Source organism: Callospermophilus lateralis, chromosome 2 (genome assembly GCF_048772815.1).
Source record: "Callospermophilus lateralis isolate mCalLat2 chromosome 2, mCalLat2.hap1, whole genome shotgun sequence".
In the NCBI taxonomy this organism is placed as follows: Eukaryota; Metazoa; Chordata; class Mammalia; order Rodentia; family Sciuridae; genus Callospermophilus; species Callospermophilus lateralis.
The window spans coordinates 10141077-10162340 of NC_135306.1; the positions used below are offsets into that span (position 1 = coordinate 10141077).

Here is a 21264-nt window from a genome sequence, read left to right on the forward strand (position 1 = left end):
TTGTCTCTCCCACTATCAAGGACAGAATCTTGACTCACTCGTCTTGACATCATCTCCAGCTTGATATAGAATAGAAATTGCTTGATATTGGTCTGCTCTGAATATTGAATTCCATGTCTCCAATTCTGGACAAACAAAGGAAAGTTGTCTTTGATGGTGATTTGAGTAGACCTCTGTTCCCCACTTCCCAGATGTCTGAGTAAGCATTCTATCTTTATAATAGGCTTGAGGACAGAGATTCTACTTGAGAACTTGAGTCACATGCCTGAGAATAAGGAGAACAGTAACTGTTGTTAGATTTATCATGCCCATGATAGATTCTTAGTATTGTGATCACATACATTCTCAACCAAAATGGCCTGATCCTAGGGTTTTTGCTTTTGTTTGGTAAGGAAAGTGAGGCTCAGAGAGATAAAGAAACTAAAAATTTCTATTGTGAGACCCAGAATATGTTTAACTCCATACAGCCTTTTCCATAGTAAGTTCAAAGAAAAGCTAAACTATTAGATGGATTAGAAAGAAGATATTCTCAAAAGGGCACTCTAACCTGAGGTTCAGAGAGGAAAGTTATTTGGGGTCAAAAGCACCTCTCCCCTCATGTTGATATTGGTTTCTTTGAAATGTTCAATGAGAGTTCAAGTAATTTCTCTAGTCTTATTCCCCACAAAATGGCAAGTTTTTTCCCCCCAACTCTTTTATCTAGCTTGCTTGCTTTCTCTCTCCCTGGTTCCTTTCCCTCACCTTCTCCCACTCTGTCCCAGGGCCTCATGCCTCGTAGATAGGTTCTCTACCACTGACTTGTTTAATTTTGAGATAGGGTCTTGCTAAGTTGCCCAGGCTGGCCTTGAACTTTATGAACCTCCTGCCCAGCTTTATTAGGTTTCTTGTGCATTATTGATCCTGTGCTCTCTCACAGAATAGTATCCTAAATCACCAGCTACTGTCAGCAAGGGAAACCACATGCTCAGGGTGCTGCTGCCTTATGTCCTCCACAGAAAAGTTTAATGAGAAATAGCCTAATTATGAGATGGGCACTCACATAAATTTGGTATACTTTTTTTGGTGGGCATGTTGGCAATGCCATTGAAAATTTTAAATGTGCACATTGATTTAGCTATCCATCTTTGGCAAATATGTCCGAAGAAACTAATCAGAGTTAGTCAAATATTAAGTTAATATAAAATAGTTAAGATTCTTTGTCTTTTAAAATATTTAAAAATTTAGAGTAGCTCAAATGTCCAATAAAAAAGTATTATGTTATACAACACCGATTAATGAAATACTTTGCAATTGAATATAATCTCATATTTAATATAACATGCAATGTAAAATACATTATACATGTATAATGCATTATACAATTGTATAAAAAGATCATACAAGTTTATATAATTTTAAATATTATACTGAGTGTAAAAGAAGAGAAACTATTGTTTTGTTTTGTTTTTCATTTTTGAGTACCAGGGATTGAACTCATGGGTACTCAACCACTGAGCCATATCCCCAGCCCTATTTTGTGTTTTATTTAGAGACAGGGTCTGAGTTGCTTAGCGCCTCTCTGTTGCTGAAGCTGGCTTTGAACTCTTGATTCTCCTGTCTTAGCCTCCCCAGCCTCTGGGATTATAGGCATGTGCCACCACGCCTGGCAATATATTCCAGTTTTATAAAATATAAAAAAGTATATGCACCCACAGGGTAAAATAAAGATAAATATACTAAACTGTAAAAAAATGTTACTTGTATTAGGATTAAAAGTGGTTTTTCTTGTTTATACTTTTTTGTTTTCTGAGTTTTTTCACTTGCTGAACAGGTATTATTTTATAAGAAACGTTGTCCTAAATAATATTAACTGTTAACAAGATTGAATGCCAGATGTTATATTGAACATCTATTCTGGTTTTCGCAGAGACTCTGGAGTAGATAATGCTAACAACCTATTTTTACAGATGTGAAGAAATTGAGATAGAAGTTATGTAGTTTACCTATAGTCATATAGCTAGTAAATTTGTAGAATCCAAAATTGGAATCTAGAATTTACCCTAGAACTAATGCCTGCATAAAACCTCTTTTGTTCTGTCTTTCTATTTTTTTTTTAATTTTTTTAATATTTATTTTTTAGTTTTTGGCAGACACAACATCTGGTATGTGGTACAGAGGATCGAACCCAGGCCACACGCATGCCAGGCAAGCACGCTACCGCTTGAGCCACATCCCCAGCCCCTGTCTTTCTATTAAAGAAAAAGATATCCTGTGCATGAGAGAGTTGGGGCACCACAGATTTATTGGCCCTTGTATTGGAGTGCACATCCCAATCCTCTGATAACTCTGTTCCCTTTACTCAACATGTTAAAGGTCAGACTGGCAAAACCTGAATTCCAAAGCCCTGGTTTGGACAGTATTTCAGAATTCAAAAGAGAGGGAAGTGAATGAATACATACACGGAGACAGTAGATAAAAGGAAAGTAGCAGAGGAGGAAGCCTCAACTTCCTAAGTAGTGGGTGCTAGGTTGACTCTATTAGTAGTAATGTACTCAAAGCCTGTGAGGTAAGACAGGCTGCTGGTGTGGGGTGCAAACCAAGTGGTACTGGAGTTTGCTAAATTTTCACATGATTATTATGGTGTGTTGAAGATAATTTTAGTTACTTTGAGCTGTGTACTTGTTTAATCAAAAACCCTGGAGAGTAGCTATTCCCATTTAAAAGATGTGAAATGTGAGCCCAGAGAATTGAAGCCCTTGGATGATGATGCCAAAGGTGATTATACCTTGTTTTCCCACCAAGCGCAATCTGAATATTTCTGTCCTGGTGAAATAGTAAAAAATTACCTTTAAAAAAAAAATGAAATGCCTTGCCCAAGTTTACAAAACTAGAGCATACTGTGCAGCTGATATTTGATTCAAGATTTACTGTGCAGCTGATATTTGATTCAAAATTTCTCTGACTCTAAAGCAGGTGGTTAATTCTAGGCCACCTCTTATTTTGGTTAGTTGATTTTGTAAAATAATGGACTTCTTAGCCTTTTTTTTGTTGTTTAAATCCATCAAACATGGGCTGGGGATTTGGCTCAAGCGGTAGCGCGCTTGCCTGGCATGCGTGCGGCCTGGGTTTGATTCTCAGCACCACATACAAACAAAGATATCGTGTCCGCCAAAAAAAATATTCTCTCTCTCTCAAAAAAAAAAAAAACAAAACAAAACATCAAACATGAAACAAGTACTTATTTGTGTTTGATTCTGTAGTAGGCACCAGGAATACAGAGACAAATCAGCTCTTGCCCCATTCTTGGAATATTCACATACCCATGGGTGGGCAGGTACACAAAGGGATGAAACTATGAAAATTGACAGGATTGGGAACTTTTAGAGCAGGGAAGAATTGAGGAAGATTTCTTGGAGATTTGATTCCTGAATTAGATGAAAATTAAATGATTCATGGAAACTAGTCAGGCTGAAGGAACAGTATATGCAAAGGTACATTTTGGAAACTGCAAATAGTTGTTGAGAACATAGGGAATATAAGAAGGGAGAAGTTGACAAAGAGATTCAATCTGAAAGGCCTTTGAGAGCTTGAAACATGCTTTATTCTGAAGGCAGTGAAAGATTTTAAGCAGGAGTATCATGGTTTTATTTGAGGTGTGGAAAACAGCCAGGCAACAGAATGAGTATTGTGGAAGAAAGAGAAGTGGCGGGAAAAAATAGGAGTTAGCAAGACCTCTTCAAGGAAGTCAGATAGAAGGGAGATAATGGTGGCCAAGGCTATGGGAGTGGAGATAGAAACAAATAGATGGATTCAAGAGTATTCATTTTATTTTTTTTAAAGCAAACTAAGAAATATAAAATAATATAATAAACCCATGTATACCTAGGCTTAACTATCATCCAGGGAATAATTCTGCGTTGCCTGTACCTTTACCCATTTTCTCCTCTTTGATGTTATTTTGAAGGAGTCTTAGATATATTTTATCCATTAGTATTCTTGTCTGTATTCATAAAGACTTTTTTTAAATCCGTGGATTTTACTTTCTCTTTCTAATGTAATGCAAATTAAATAAGAATTTTCATTAAATTTGTCTTGTTGTCTTGTTGAATTTGCCACAGCCCAGATTTTGCAGATTATATCCTTGTGATATAGATAAATGTTTAAGAATTTTTTAATGAAAATACTAATTAATATATGTATTTTTGTGAATATTTTAGGGATTCAGGCAACATGGAAGAAGGATATGATTTGACTGTCTGATCTGAGAGCTGAGAGAATGGAGACTTAGAATATTTCCCAGTGGAGGTGATATTGAAATTGAGTCCAGAAAGATGAATAAGTGGGAGAAAAAGCTATAAGGAACAAGTTAGATGAGTCACTCTAGGTAATGAAATAGTAGCATATTTGCACACACGGTTCTGTGTGGCTGGAAAGATAGGTAATATGAGGAGTTCTTGGAGATGTGGCTGGAGAGGTCAACAGGAGCTGAATTGTAAAGGGCTTTGGAAGTTTGGACCTTTCTACCAAAGGTGCCTGGGAACCATTGACAGGACTCAGTGCTAAGAAATGCCATAGTCATTGGGGGTAGGGGTGGGGTCCTCTTGTATTTTATAGGCCCTTCACATAGAGCCATGTTCTCATGGGCAGAAGCCCTTTGCTGTCTCATTTGACTTTGTCTCAGGTCAGATAAATGAACTCAGATGAAATAACCTGAGAAATAAGGACTGAGTCCAGACTGCCTAGAAACTATCTGGTAGTTTTCCTTTTCAGGACCACCAAAGGGGCAAGACCGCCCATTTGCTCTGCCCCCAATTTGGGACTGGCTTTTTTTATTTTTTTACTACTTTGATCTTTTTTACTTCAGATGTACATATTGCCTAAGAGCAGCTTGTTCTCTTGCTAGAGCCAGAGCTACAGTATTTATTTGCATTAATCTCTGGGCTAATCTGTCCTCTGAAAAAGGTAAACAGGCAAGGCAAGGTACCATATAGATGAATGAGTTCAACTTGTTCATATATCTCATGAGGCAAAATAATTAACTGCATTTATAAGTTTGTATGCCATTTATATGTCATGTTTCTTTTCTTTTAATTCAAAAGGAACTAATTTATTCATAGTATAATATCTGTTCTTTTTAAAAAATACTTTTTAGTTGTAGATGGACACAGTACCTTTATTTTATTTATTTTTATGTGGTGCTGAGGATCAAACCCAGTGCCTCACATGTACTAGGCAGTGCTCTACCACTGAGCTACAACCCCAGCCCATAATATCTGCTCTTGATTGATACTTTAAAATTTCCTATGTAAAATCTTGACTGGGGAAGTGTGAAGTATTTTTTTTTTTTTTTAATGAAAGAAAGCTTATCTTTTCTAGATTCCTCATTTTGCTAGTGGAAACTTTTCTATACTTCACCAATATTTAAATTTCTTTGTTATTTTTTTCTGAAAAATGTTTTTACAATTGATTTGTTCAGTCAAGACTCAAACAAGGTACAAATATTGCACACGGTTGTTATTATATGAGGCTATTTAAAAATACCTGTAGTCTTTTCTTCTACTATCATGTTACTCTTCTTCATACAGAATTAAGTTCTGATTTCATAGCCTAGGAATTACACAGTCTTTTGGGACCTTCTCTGTTCTACCTATTTCCTTCATGTCCTGAAATTGCCTTTCTTGTTTACTTATGGAACTCAAAGGCTTAACTTATTGGCAGCCCACTCTGATCTAACAAATAATTATTTCATCTGTGTTTCCCTAACACTTTCCATACCCAATTCTGTTACAGCACTCATAACATCATATTGTAATTTAGTGTGGTTAGTGTATTTGTATTACAAGTGGGTTAGTATGGAATGGTGGGAAATGAAGCTAGAAAGGACAGTAAATGAGTACCTCTAGAGCAAGGATCACATAATAGTCATTTATGTCACTCATAGCCAGCATATTACCGACCTTCTAGGACACACTCAATGAGTCTTTATAGAATTGAATGAAAAACTCATTTCTGGAATATTTTATTCCAACTTTTTAAAGTGTTTTAGATGGCATAACTGTGGAACATCTAACTGTGTTCTTTGTCGCTCCTGTTCTTTTTCTGCACTCAAGAGGTTTGCTGTTTAGTCCTGGATAGAACGGACTTAATCTGACTGTGATTTCATTATTATTGTTTAGTTGAATTAAACTCTTTCCCTCCCATAGGAAATGTCTGTATCAAAGATCTAACAGATGAGAACCGGAGACCTTGGGCCCTTTTTCTGTTTTGTTTTGATTTTGTTTTAACCTTTGCAAAGTTTATAAGAAATTTAAAACATTTTCTGCCTATTTCTGATTTTCTGAAATGGATAGAGGTACGTCTCCATTAGAGTGGTCACATGGCTTTCACTTTGTGTAGACTTTAATCAGAAGCTTCTTAAAAACAAATACCTGATCTTATGGCCACTAGAATTGCTATCTTTTGTTTTATGTTGAAGGACTAAATTTATATTACATTTCCATGTGCCTTTCAACTTCAGAATCTGCAGTCCTCTTTGAAAGCTGCCATTTGAATAAACAATCTGATGGGAAATAGTGTCAAATAGAGCATTTCATTTTATTTAATTTTTAATTTTTTTTTTTTTAGTTGTTGACAGACCTTTATTTTATTCACTTATTTATATGTGGTGTTGAGAATCGAACCCAGTGTGCTCTACCACTGAGCCACAACCCCATCCCCAAAATAGAGCATTTTAAAATGGGGCTTTCTTTACCTTTTTGTATCCCAGACTTGTGGCAGAATGGATATTTGGATTTCTTCTCAGTTGGTTTGATGATTTCTCCCTCTTCCTTTCTTTGGACCTCAGTTTTTCTGTCTTAAAGATGAAATGGAACCAGAGTGATATACAGTTTTGTTCATTTGCTCTTTTTATCCTACAAAGCTAATATTAACAAGTAGAAAATGTTGCTGAGGGCTGGGGATGTGGCTTAAGTGGTGGCGCGCTTGCCTGGAGTGTGTGCGGCCCGGGTTCGATCCTCAGCACCACATACAAACAAAGATGTTGTGTCCGCCAAGAACTAAAAAAATAAATAAATATTAAAAAAAAAAAAGAAAAGAAAATGTTGCTGATTTATTTTTTTCTTCCCTTCCCCTCATGGATTCCAGAAGTCCTTTTAATCTTCTTCTTCTTCTTCTTCTTCTTTTTTTTTTTTTGGTACCAGGATTGAACTCAGGGACACTCGACCACTGGGCCACATCCTGGCCCTATTTTGTATTTTTTTATTTAGAGACAGGGTCTCACTAAGTTGCTTAGTTTAGTGCCTCACTGTTGCTGAGGCTGGCTTTGAACTCTAGATCCTTCTATCTCAGTCTCCCGAGCCACTGGGATTACAGATGTGCACTACTGCACCCAGCTCCTTTTAATCTTCTTAAATGATTTTTCTTCTCTGCAGTTGTTTTTAATGATCTTACTGGGAGCCTTGGGCAAGATTTAGTTTGTCTTTTGATTCACATTGGCAGTGAAGTCATGTTCACTCCTCTTAACACCCTTCCTCCCAGTAGTTTCTATAAAGTGCTCTCGAAAACAAACAAAAACATGTGGGACTGAGAATACTGAAGAAATATGCTCTATATCCAAAACAGACTTACTTGTCTTCTCCACCACCACCACCACCATCTCTCCCCCCCCCCCCCCCCCCCCCCGCCTCCGGCCAAGTATTGGAGATTGAACCCAGGGCCTCACAATGCAAGGCAAGCACTCTACCACTGAGTTATACCCCAGCTCTTATTTATTAATTTCTGTACTGGAGATTGAACCTAGGGGTACTTTACCACTGAGCTACATCTGTAGCCTTTTTTATTTTGAGACAGGGTTTCACTAAATTGCTGAGGGTTTCACTTAAATTTGGTTGGCCTCAAACTTGTGATCCTCCTGCCTCAGCCTCCTGAGTTGCTGAGATTACAGGTGTGGGCCACCACACTGGGATCTAATTAATTTGAAATAGGGTCTTCCTAAATTGCCCAGGCTGGCCTCAAACTTTTAATTCTCTCTTTTAGCCTCTCAAATAACTGGAATTACAGGTGTATACCACTGTGCTCTGCTAATAATTAACTATTTCTTCAAACTATGTTAAAAATTTGCTTGTAGGCTTATGGGTGTGTGAAGGGTTATTAGGAAACCCTACCATTAAAAATCAAAGTCTCTTCTTCAGTCTTCCTACAGGGAGCCAGGCTGATAGCCTTTTATTTAATATTTTCCTCCTAAAGTTAATGCAGTAAAGAACACAGAGGCTTCTTATGACACTTCTGTTGTACGCAGGTACCAAGTTCAGATAAATTTCTGTCCTTCAGGAAGACAGAGCATTGCCCTTTGAAAATAAGTGTCCAATTGAAAAGCTTTTTTAATTTTTAAATTTTATTTTATTGGTTGAAAGCTATTTGTAAGTAGACATTCCTCTTCAGTCTCTCACCCATTTTAGTCAATTTGCTAAAATTATTCAAGAGCTATTTTAGGTTCCACAGGGACTGAGAAGAAAATCTTTGTTAATCTCTTGTTAGCATGGATGCAAGAAAGCTGGTCGATTTTGTGTGTTTGTGTTGTAAGATGTGGTGGCAGTGGCAGAACATTTATTTTTAGACAAATTATAGCCTTTTCTCCTTTTTAGAACCATTGTTCACATTCTTTCTAGGACCTACTTTGTAAGATGATACTAATGTTCTCTGTTGATTAGGAATGTCCTCTAGTAATGATGATTCCACTACTACCCCAGTAGAGTCTCCCTTTTTTTCTGAAACTGCTATAAATGTATCTGATCTTTAAGTTACTCTCAAATCTTAACTAGAGAGGAAGGGAAATTTCATAAAATGAATTACTTTGCACAGTTAAAAAGTGTTTATCCTTAGGAATCAGTCACTTCTTTTGGGGCTGTTCTACCTTCTCAGTAGCCTCCTCCTGCCGCCCCCCACCAGGTAGAAATCTAACCAGGGCCTTAAACATGAAGCTTGTCCTTTTTGTGTGTACTCTGATATCTGAAAGGATAGCTGAAGGTTTGACATCATAGATCATTAGCATATAGCTCAAATTTGCTAGCCTCTCACTCTGTGCCAACGACATATGAGTTTGCATGTTGCTGGCATGGTTCATGAAGCAGGGAGGCTGTAGTGTGATGATGGAAATCACTTAAGATCCTAGGAGTTTTAGAGGAATGAAGCAAGAAGCTTACTTTAAAAATGTAACCTCTTGGCTAGAGGCAAGGGATGAAATTTCTAAACCTTTGCTTTATAAAAGGATTTTGCAGACCTAGTTTTCTTTCTCCCATATTCTTTCAGACTAGTGTGTATAACCAGGGCATGGAATAAAGTTAAAGGGAGCCCTACAAACAACTCAATAGTCCCTCATTTTAATTTTCTCTGAAGAATTGTCTTGTCATTGTTTATTATAATGACAAAAAAACAGGAATTCACTCCCACCCCCACCCCCACACAAAAAGGACAACAACAACAATCCCCCCTCCCCCTCCCCCCCCCCCATTTAACACTGTTTTTGTTTTGTCATTTATTTGGGTCAAAGGTTTTAGCTCTAAATTTTCTAATCCATCATATAGAAGAATATAGACTAGCTTTTGAAAAAAAGACACCCCACCACCACCACTGGACTTCTTAAATTTAGTCCTTCTAAAATGCTGCCTTTAATTTTAGGATCTCAGTTTAAGACTAGAAGAATATTTCCCTTAAATGTTTCCATGTTCATTTTCAGAGATGTGCAAAGCTGTATTGTTAACTAAAGAAAATAAGTCTATCAGTTCCACTTAGATAACCTTTGGTAATAAACGAACTCCATACACATTGTGACCTTAGAGCCTGAACTTTGTAATCACATGACCAGCTTGTAAACTGACCTGTGAGGATGACTGTCGTAGTCCAGCTTAGAGAAAGAAATTGACCAAGTGTCGGGAGGGTGGTCTTCAAGCTGGACTTGTCCTGTAATCTCTGTGTCTTCATGGCTGCAATAGAACTTCTCAGCAGACTCCGAGAAGCATGAAATGGAGACATGGGAAGGTAAGGGCTGATTAAGTCTGGGGCCCAAATCTAAGGTTTAGAAATTTTCTTTGAAGGTTTAGATCAAATAGTAGCTTTGAGGGGGAAGGGAGGCAAGTCCACAGACAACTGTTTTTTGTATCTTGGCAGAATTTAGCCAGTAAGTTTTCATTACATAGCTATTAGCTGTAAATGTTTTGTAATACAGAAAAGAACTGATGGAGAACTATAGTGAGTTGATTGTTGTAGTTGATGTTTTTAGGGAGAAAAGGGAGGGGGGTGATGGATTTAAATTTTATAGTGAAAAAAAAATTTACGCTTCACATTCCAGTACATAGTAAAATTACATTTAAAAAATTGTTTACCTCTTGACAGAATTTGTTTATATTTTAAATTCTTTAATCCGATTTACCATCTGCCAAAGCCTTATTTAGTACTGTTAATTATAGATAGAATTGGGGTCATGAGGCCATTGATAAGGCAACCTCATCCTCTTTGGGGGAACTTAGATGCTTTATGGTTTGAGGTATAAGACTAAACCATTGCTAATTTCTTTTTTAAAGTTTTTTTTTTTTTTTTTAATGGGTATTTTGTATCTATATGCAGTTAATAGTTACTGGATAGCATTATACTTTCTTTATTTGGGGTAGACTGCTACTTAAGTGAGAAACCCCAGTGTTCCATAACTTTATTATTTGGACCAGGAAAGAAATGTATAGCCATAGAAACAACTCAAAGATTAGTCTTAGCATTAAGGATTCACTGTGTTTATTAAGAACGGAGTCTAAGAGATTACGGAGTTTGAATTCTTACAAGCAGGACTGCTGAGCTGTAGCCGGAAGAGTTCTCACTCTTTGAAGCAGTTGATGAATTCCTAGGAATGGCACTAACCCTATGAAATCATCCTGGGAAAGCTTCCCTGCCTCTTGCAGCATGGCTAACATCTGCCATAGGCAGCTTTGCAGTTTCCTTCTCACTCTGGGGATGCACAAACCAGGGGGTGGGACTCCCCTCATAATAGCATTCTTCTTTATAGTGCTGTCTTGCTCTCTTCCTTATATGTTGTTCTCCAGCTTCTTACATGCCAGAATTACTTCACTGGTTTTTATTGTGAGTTAGTAGAAGCAAAGAATAGAAATTACCAATTACGAGTAAGATCTGTTAGTTTTATCTTAAACAGCTTCCTCTCCTTTGCTTTTTGTGTACTAGCTTCCAGAAAGTAGTAGTTTAAGAGGTAAGATTTTCTTTGGCTCCACTGGACAAGAATTTAAGAAGTGGACAGAGGCACCAGAGTGGTGGTTACATGAGTTTAGAAGTAGCAACTCTGTAGAGTTTCAATGTTTTTCAACTAGTTTGAACTTTTCAGTGGTTCTTGTCTTCTAGCTCTGAGAGAAGAAAAGGATTTATATGGAAAAATTTCCCCTAGTGCATTTTTTATTAACTGTTAAAACTTCCATTTTTCTTAACTTTCAATGGCAGAAAATAACTTAGAGGTCTAAAACAAGAACCTTCATAAAACAAGTGAATTTAAAAATTTTCACCTGAATCTTCCATACAAAATTCTAGTAAAGCAAAATGAATTAACCCAGCTGAATGAGGGAAGCTTAAAAACAAAATCAACTGCTTACAAAAGAGGTCAGTGAAAATGCTACTGTAAAAAAAGCATTGCCTGGTTTTAGATATTGGGCCCTTGTCCATTTAAATTAACCTTTGTCACAGCTGGGCATACAAATGTTTTGTTTTAGTTCACAGAGGGTTAACTCTATTCAAGCTTTCACTGTGGCCGGCCTGATCTGTGGAGTCATACAATCTGGTCTTTCAGCCTGGCCAGTCGCTAGGCAGGAAGTCTTATTTCTTAAGCTATCTTTCAGAATGGGGGGTTGGGATTTGGAGAAAGGTGGGGGAAGGGCCTTGGAGCATCTGTAAGGATCAATAACAGAGTGAGAGAGCTGCAAGAGAGGCCATTGTGCACACTTCAAGATAGATGTGAAAGACCCACCGATTCCCTGTCCAGGAAAGACGCACGAGGCACTGGCTGCAAACGCATGAGGTTTATTCGGACACAGACGTCTGTGGGTGCTCAGCGAAACCTCAGCCGGAGCTTCGGTGAGCTGGCACACCAGGCTTTGGGGTACAGGTTTTTTATAGGGTCAAGGGGCAGGTTTCGCGCGCGCGGTAAGCAACAGGTTTCTTATTGGCTATTTTGAACCCAGCATATAGGTTACCTAAAGGGTAAAGTTATTTTTCATTTTATGTTCCTGAAACAATACCACATGACAGTTACATATGAGCATTCTGATTTTTCTGTTCCTGCTTATTAGCCCCTGTTTATTCAGGCATGCCCTGGAATCTGTTTTTCTGCTCTTTCCCAACCATCCTGTTTTTCCCTTTTCAATCGGTCACACTTAACTGATTATCTGAAAAACACATTGTCTGCAGGTTTGTGACGTGCCCTAATAATTTTGTAACTAAGCCTAAGGTTGCTGGGCTGGGGTCTTTCATTCCCCCCTTTGTCTGGAAACTTGGGAACCAATCATGGTTCCCTCAGTTGGGGGCCTATTTGGGCTGGCTCTATATCTTAGTAAACAGTAATCCTCAGGGGACAGTCTTTAACTTTCCAGACTTACTTAAAATTGACCTCCTAGATCCAACCTGCCTCGATTTACCTATCTATACTATCTATCTACTTTTGGCTTTGTTCCCCCCCTAATTTTAGAAACTTTATTGCTGTGTGGAGAAGGGGCGATGACTCGTTCTTGCTGCTTCAGAGCTGAAAAGGGGTGTCGAACATGAGGGGGCTTGAAGACGTTGGGGAGCGACGTGGGGGACGTGAGTTTCCTTTTAGAAGTCAGTTCCATTTGAGGTCTGGTTGGGGAAAAACAGGTTGTCATCTGGGGATGGGTGCTTCTATGAGAGAAACAAAAACCATGAGTACTGAATAAGTGTTGCAGCAGCTGGAACATGTCACTGTACATAAGTTTTTTACCAGGCTTTAACATCCCCAGTTATTAGGACTGTAAACATAACATTTAACTTTTAGGGTTACAGATGTCCTTTTTTTAAGACACAGTTTAATAATTTAATGTCATCTGATCTTGTAAAATCTTTAATTCTGTTATTAGGGCTGGATAACCATACTAGCAAAAACTAAGCCCACCTGTATAGGTTAGAAATAAAGGCCTTAACCTTAAGCTAAAATTACTCTGGCAGTTCCCTTTTGATGGTTATCAGGCATTTCTACATAAGAATCTCTTTTGAAGCCTCCAGTTTATTTATTTATGGAAGTTACATTTAACTACTATTATTTTATTTAAAATGCCCAGGAATAACTGTGTTTTGGCTTTGACTGTCTTTGCTAAGTGTTTAAGATGAAGCAAGTCAAACTGACCTTTGTTTTTATCTATTGTTAACAGTCAGCTGAGTTTTCTTGGGAGTCCTCGGGAACTTACAGCAGCTTTTCAGATCTGCTAGTGCCATTTGTGCTAGGATGGGTCCAGGCCTTGCTTGACCATGTGGCTTCCCTCGGAAGCATCAGGGATGTCTCCCTTTTCTGATGACCCTCCTCTTCACAGCAAATGCACTGATTGGCTTTCTGTCCTCCACTGGTCTCATTAATCTCCCTGTTCAGGAGGTTATGTGGCCTAGAGTTGCAGAGCCCTTTGGAAAAGTCCCCTATCCCCTGACTCATACTGACTCAGAGGGCAAAAGCCAAATTTTTAATTTTAAAACTTGATCTTAAACATCCAGCAAATAAGCCAACAGCCTTATATTAAGAGCACTGGGCTTTAATGTCTATCTCTCTATCCTGTAAGTGATAACTTTTTATCTTACATTAACCCAGGTTGTGAGTTCTTAAATCAGTACCTCTGCAGAACATTAACAGGCAGTCTTTTAGCCATTTTGAAAACTACAAGATAAAATTATCAAAGAGTAAAAACATATTTAGTTCATATAATAGATACCTTGAATTTTGGCAGAGTTATACATTATAATTTCCTGTTTGAGATCTTAGTAATCTTAACAAAAAACTAACATTTGGACATAACTTTAAATGTACTGAAATCTAGCCTACTTTTTTATAGTCACTTTTACATATAGTGGGATGGGACATAGAGCTTTATCTCAAGTAAGGTGGGGCTCTTTATAAATCTTAAGTACTGCAATTCTGAGACTGATCTTTACTTTTTAGACATCATTTTATAAAAGCCTACATAAATTGTTGTGAACTTGAGCAAACATAACATAATATCACATTTAAAACATGAATTAAAGAAAGGCTGAAAGCTTTTAACCTTTTGTAGAAAAGTGGCAAAGTACTTTTGTGTTTTGCAATAAAACCTTTACACAGATTAGGCTCTCATTAACCTAAAAATATATTTAAATTGTATCTCAGTGTAAAAAGTAACATAGAACTTTACATATCTTATTGATAACAAGTCCAGTTATAGAACACAAATGATATATATAAATTTCTAACATTTTTTAAACCTAAAATTACCATACAACTTTAGGACACCAGTTTGATATAATGTTCTTTTGAAGCTTTTACCTTACAGACTTGTATACCTGGAAGATATAAACATATTAATGGCACCACAATTACATTGATGTTTTTATATTAACCAAGTTTAGCTTTTTAAAGAGATAACATAGCACAATTTTTTAAAACAACAGCACTTGTTTAACCAGCTGTTTAATTTTTTTAAGATTACTTGTTTAAAAACTTATAAGCAACTTACACAGACCTTTTTTATATTATTTACTTAAACTTTTTAAATTATTTAATCATATAGACTTTTATCCAGAAATTTTTTTTTATTAAATTTATATCTAGAACCTTCTAGTTTTTTTTTTTTTATCTGTTTACCCAATTTAAATTGAACCATTTTAATCACGTGAGTCAAAGATATTTGGATCCATTTTTAAAATATTTTATGAGCGCTCCTCATCTGTCAATTGTCATATCACTACATGATACACGGACATACACACATACAGACATACTGACATATAACACGTAACAAGTGTAACACAATACAATAGCAAAGGCCTTGTTGCTTTCTCAGGTGATATCTCATTGCAATGTTTAAAAACTCCATAGTTGATCAAAAATAGAACTTATCAGAAAAACATTAACTTGTCTGTAGGATCAAAATCATGAGCTCAAAAAAATACAAAATTTAAGGAAAAAGCAAAAATCCTAGAAAAAATTGACTGGCCAGTAATTAGTAAATGCCATACAATTTACCCTCTGGTTTAATCTAGTTTGAGTTCCCATAAAAAGACATTTTTACTATTTTTTTTTTTTTATACTAGAAAAACTTGCTCACACAAAACTGAAAATAGGATCTTATTTAATAATATAAAACTACCATCAGAAGAGATCCCTTCAGGATCATTAAGTCACTTTCTTTGTTCTGAAGTTTTTAAAGTAGTACTAAGTTACATTAAATCACCTGGAAAAAAAATCTTAAAAAAGAACCACACACTACCATGTATATCCAAAATTAAGCTTTAAATATTTTCAAGACTGTTGCTATTTAATGTTATTTTAATAAGCCAGACCAACATTTTAATTTAACATTTTTTTTTTCTGAATCTTACACACTAAGGGGAACAGATACCAAATCATAATTTACTATCCTTGTCCAAATTAATGCACTGGTTCACCTAGTGAAATCTTTTTAGGCTACCCAGTTCAAAATTGATGGAGAAAATAAAACTGAATGATTGGGAGTTACTTGCCAACTTGGAAGTAGAGTTCTTTTAAATTTTTTTTATCCTAAGTATTTAAGTTTTCTGGCATGAATTATCTGAAATCACAAACTAAACAATTACCTAACCCCAACTTTTAACTGCAGGATTATGCAATGCTTCAAACTTATTTAGGTACCAGATTGTTACAATAAAAAAATTATCTTTAGACACACATTTAACCTAGATTATCCCCAAGAAACAATCAGACAACTAGATAAGAAAATATCTCTCCAGGTTTTGAACTTCCATTTAATTATGACTCCTATCAGTGGCACCATAGATTTTCCACGAGTGGACCAGATGTTTTTACATAGGGGCAACTATAGGTATAAAATCAAGGGTCTCGGTGTGACTGACTTTACTGCATTCAGGTGGAGTAATCCTTGCAGTGCAGGGAAAGAATGAGGAAATTCCCCAGAGCAAAGATGGCTCTGGCAGCTGCTGGGAGTTTCTCAGTCTCTCCTCCACTTAAAGGATCAACTTTTTTGGATAGACCCAATTTCAGGCAATCTGGCATATCTCCTAACTTTCCAGCAGAGTCAGTTTTTATCTGTCTTAGGTCTTAAAGGGGGAAGAGGGTATGTACTTTGATCGGCTCAAATTTCTCTCTTGACTCTTTTTTTCCTCATGGTGGATCTGTGGACTAAAGAAGCCACCTAAGTGTTAAGGGATATCTACTGGTTTTAAGGTCCCATGTTAGTCTTAGATGGAATGAGAAAGTACAAAGGCAAGAAGACAGACACAAATATCAGACTGGACACAGAGAACGCTGCGCGGCTGGAGCACAAACCGAACGGATTAGGGAGAGGAGGGATACCGTCACCTCCGTCACCCACGAGTACAGTGTACTCTACAGAACATTGGAGGCCCCCCCAGATGGGCCTCCCTGAGTCCCTGGGACGTCTCCCAGGGTGGCAGGGGAGAAGTCTGAGTTCGTCAACTCCTTCTCAAGCTGCCCAGATACAGAGCAATTACGCGTAATTGTACAGACGCTGCGCATGAACAAATAACAATCAGACATAGACAGAGACACACAATGACACGAACTGGCCAGCTTACCTCCCAGTGGTTATCGGGTGTTCCTCGGGCAGGGATCCGGACGGGGTTACAGGAGTTCTCCTGGCTGGCTCGCCAAATGAAAGACCCACCGATTCCCTGTCCAGGAAAGACGCACGAGGCACTGGCTGCAAACGCATGAGGTTTATTCGGACACAGACGTCTGTGGGTGCTCAGCGAAACCTCAGCCGGAGCTTCGGTGAGCTGGCACACCAGGCTTTGGGGTACAGGTTTTTTATAGGGTCAAGGGGCAGGTTTCGCGCGCGCGGTAAGCAACAGGTTTCTTATTGGCTATTTTGAACCCAGCATATAGGTTACCTAAAGGGTAAAGTTATTTTTCATTTTATGTTCCTGAAACAATACCACATGACAGTTACATATGAGCATTCTGATTTTTCTGTTCCTGCTTATTAGCCCCTGTTTATTCAGGCATGCCCTGGAATCTGTTTTTCTGCTCTTTCCCAACCATCCTGTTTTTCCCTTTTCAATCGGTCACACTTAACTGATTATCTGAAAAACACATTGTCTGCAGGTTTGTGACGTGCCCTAATAATTTTGTAACTAAGCCTAAGGTTGCTGGGCTGGGGTCTTTCAGATGCAGCCCTTGTGCATGGCCCCTGCCTGGCAGGACAGACACCTAAAACCAAAACAATGCCATGGAATGAATTCCCTGTGAAAATTAGATTGCTCTTTAAAGGAGAAAAAAATAACTTAAGTGCCCTTTCAACATTTGGGAATATTCTCATTCATCAGCTTGCAAAGATTAGGCAACCCCCACCAGAAATAACTCCAAATTGATTTTTAAATGCCTTTTGTCCTCATGCTAATACTGTATTGAATTGGAGAGGGTGATCATTTTGGTCTTGGTTACATGCATCAAAGCATTGAGTAATCTTTTATTCTTTCTCCTCTTTATTCCCTTCATCCATTCCTTTCTTTTTTTCTTTATTCTAATGTTTGCTTTACTCTATTGGTTTTGGAGGTATCATTAAGGGAATGAAAAAAACCAAGATTTAGTTAGGATTCCAGTAACACATGTGTGAAATCCCTCCCCCAACAGCTGGTATTGGCTCTCAAAACTTTAACTAAGCTAAACAGATGCTCTTAGTGTGTTATTTTGAGGTCATTTAAACCAGACTTGTTGAAGGAATCTACAAAAACCTTAGGTCTTATTTAAAAATTCACTGAAGTTGTGATATGACACATATTAATGCATATTATTTGGGTTTTAAACAAAAATACCTGAAGTTTGGGAAAGTGAGCATTATGCTACTGAGATTGTGATTTTTGAAGTACCATCAAATTTGTTGTTCTTTTACTGCAGTCCAGATTTTCATTTTTTAACTTTTCCTTTCCCAAGTTTTTCAACTTTCCCATTCCCAAACCCAGCTATAATATTCCTTTCTTAGTGTATGTATCCTTTTCCAGAGGAGTTAAGACAATAATTCGGTAGGGACTTTTGGAGTAATGGAGTCATTGCTGCCTCTCTTCCTCTAAACCACCAGAGTATTGGTGACAGCTGATGGTGAGAGCCAAGAAAAGTGGAATCATAAACAGCCTTCCAATTCAATAATTCTTCCAATTCAAAATCTTCCAGGGGGCTGGGGATGTGGCTCAAGCGGTAGCGCGCCTGCCTGGCATACGTGGGGCCCGGGTTCGATCCTCAGCGCCACATACAAACAAAGCTGTTGTGTCCGCCGAAAACTAAGAAATAAATATTTAAAAAAAAACACACAAAAAAACTGAGATTCTGGAGAATATCAGTTTGAAAAGATTTAAAAAAAAAAAATCTTCCAGGGATAAATGTAATAAGCCAACTGGGGGGCCATAATCTGACTTGCAGACATACAAGTGGAATAAGAGGTAGGAAGAAGGAAGGCATGCATTTGAAATAAGCAGCAGGTTTAATTTAGTTTAGACTCCTTGAGTTAAGACTTGACATATTCTGGACACGTTTTTGATCCTAGGGCAAATATTTCACAGATCATGTAGATATTTTAAATTCATCTCTAATTCATATTTTTTTTCCTGGGGAAAATGATGTAACAAAATCTGATACAATCACCACAAATAAATAGTGCCTTCTTTATACCATTGTTTCTGACTCTCTGATACATTATAATTCTGCATTAATATTTAAACCAAAGGATCAGTTCTTTTATTGGGCATTTTCCAGGGACATATAAATATTGCTATAACAAAACTTGGAAGTTCAGTTACCATTTATATTGTATTAAAATGGGGTATGAAACCTACCATGACCCTTTTGAACAATGTGGTCTTTAATGTGTATTAGGGGGAGGGCCTAGTGAAGGAAAAGCCATAAAAGTCTTCAGGGTTCAAGATGAGGTTGGGATTTTGGCCTATTGCTTTTGTCATTTTCACACACAAACATCACTGCAATCATGTTTGATTTAGCATCCTTAATACAATGAGGTGGAAGAACAAAAGGCTACCAGAGGCATAAGTATGGAAGCCAGTCTCCCACCTCCAAATTTTTTCAGGTCAATTTTTTTCTCTGTTCTCCTGCTACTGAGGAAATTAATCATTTTGCAAGAATCTTCTTTTTGCATGCCTCAGTTTGCTTGTGTAATTGAAAAACATCCACATCTTAAATTTATTTTTTAGTCACATAAAAAGTTATTTCCCCCAAACTTGGCAAAATCCATAATTACAGGAAAAAGTGCATCTACTCATATTTCAAGGTTGAGGGTTTGGGGGCGGTCCCAGTGCCCAGCTGTTTTGCATATTTTGAAAAGCCTGAGAAATGTAAAGGTCATTGCTAACTCTAAAGGGTCTTGATGCTCACGCTGTGATCCAAGGATCTTGCATTAATTAGGGTGAGACGCATGGAGGGTCAGAAGTCACTAGACAGGAGGGCCTGGATAGCTTGTCAATAGGGCCAATCAGAATTCTTGTAGAATTTTTAAACCATTGAAACAAAAACAAAAACCGCTGCTGCTTCTGTAGCCTCTAAGTGGATCCCTTGGTGTGTTGAAGACTGATCTCCTGCTGCCCAGATGGCTCATAAAAACTTGGCTACATCTTTTGCATTGCTACAGGCTTCCTGGTCTTGGGGAAAGAACTTCAATAACCTGACTCTCACTTGGCAAAGTCATTTGACCTATACTAGCTATAATTTCCTCATATATACGATAGGGGATGGTAATACAAATCTTAGAGAATTGTTATGGGGATTAATAAGAGAGTCTCCATCGGAGTGCCCAAAACATGCTTAAAATGGCTTGAAATGGAAAGAGTTTCAAAGAGAAGCAAATTTAAGAAGATAAGAAAGGAAAGAATTTTTGAGTTAGCGTGTGGCTGGTGCTGTTTACACTCCCAAGTAGAAAGGTCCACCATTCCTTGTAGGCAATAGTCAGGAAGGGGGCCTTGGAAATTTAGCCTGGAAAATGCTGTACAACCAGTGGGGCAAGCTGCTGAGCCTTCTCCTAGAACTAATTGCTCTGCTAATATGCTACTTCTGTGCTAGTGAAACAATTCATAATGATTAGGCTTCTTCAAAAATTGTGACCTTTTCCTTACAGAAAGTCTTTTTGCAGTTGTGGTCTTTAGAAGGAAAAGGAAAGGAGATGGGCTCTAAAATAGCAGAGAGGTTAAACCATGATCAGAAAGGGAAGGGTAGTAAAGTTAGTGAAAAGTTGGGAATAATAGATTGGTTAAATAAATTAACATAGGTATACAATGGAATAATAAGCAATTACTTAAAAGATTATGTATAAGGCACAGAGTTCGATCCTCAGCACCACATAAAAATTAAATGAATGAATGAATGAATAAATAAATAAATGTTAAAAATAAAAAAGATTAAGACACATATCTACATTTACTGTCAGAGGAAGATAGTCAAAGAAAGCAGAGAAACACTAGAGTGGCATGATTGATGTGACCCTGTTTCTCTTTTGAAAAACTGTAACATATATGTTAGCACATGCATGTTTTGTTGCATATATAGGTAAAAGTTTGGAAGCAATTATCTTTGATTATTTGGATGGGGAAAGAAAATGAAGGGGACAGACAAGAAGATATTTTAAATCTAGTGTCTCTTTAACACAAGTATGTATTACATTTGCATTAAAAATATTAATATGGAAATGTGTATGGAAAGTGGAATATTAACTCTTTTCTTCACTAGGAACATAAATTTCACAAACACAGTCCCTGTGTAGTCTTGTATCCCAAGCTGCAGCAAAGCTCAAAAATATTATTTAAGTGGTGAATGTATGAATGGAAGGAGGGCACCTATATATTTTGTCATATTATGAATTATGACTTTGATTTCAGAGTTTCAAGCTACTTCCCACATGTCAAACTTGTTAGATAACCCTTGATCAGAGGCAGGAGTTGGAAGAAAGAATACAAGGGATAAGAATTTAGTCTTAACCATAATACTACTGAAGAAGACTTAGAAGAATTCATATTTAACTTCTCTAATATTTC

At 37.3% G+C, this 21264-nt stretch overlaps 1 protein-coding gene and 1 long non-coding RNA gene across 5 annotated transcripts in view; one reads left to right on the forward strand and one right to left on the reverse strand.

Moving 5' to 3' along the window:
• The window catches only part of Nr6a1 (nuclear receptor subfamily 6 group A member 1), a 216632-nt gene that overhangs the window by 139454 nt on the left and 55914 nt on the right, over positions 1-21264 (forward strand). The window lies entirely within an intron of this gene.
• On the reverse strand, positions 12030-17393 carry LOC143641422 (uncharacterized). The gene is made up of 2 exons (XR_013155329.1): positions 16810-17393; positions 12030-12900 (listed from the first exon to the last, which is right to left on the reverse strand). It is a non-coding gene; the product is annotated as an uncharacterized LOC143641422 (long non-coding RNA).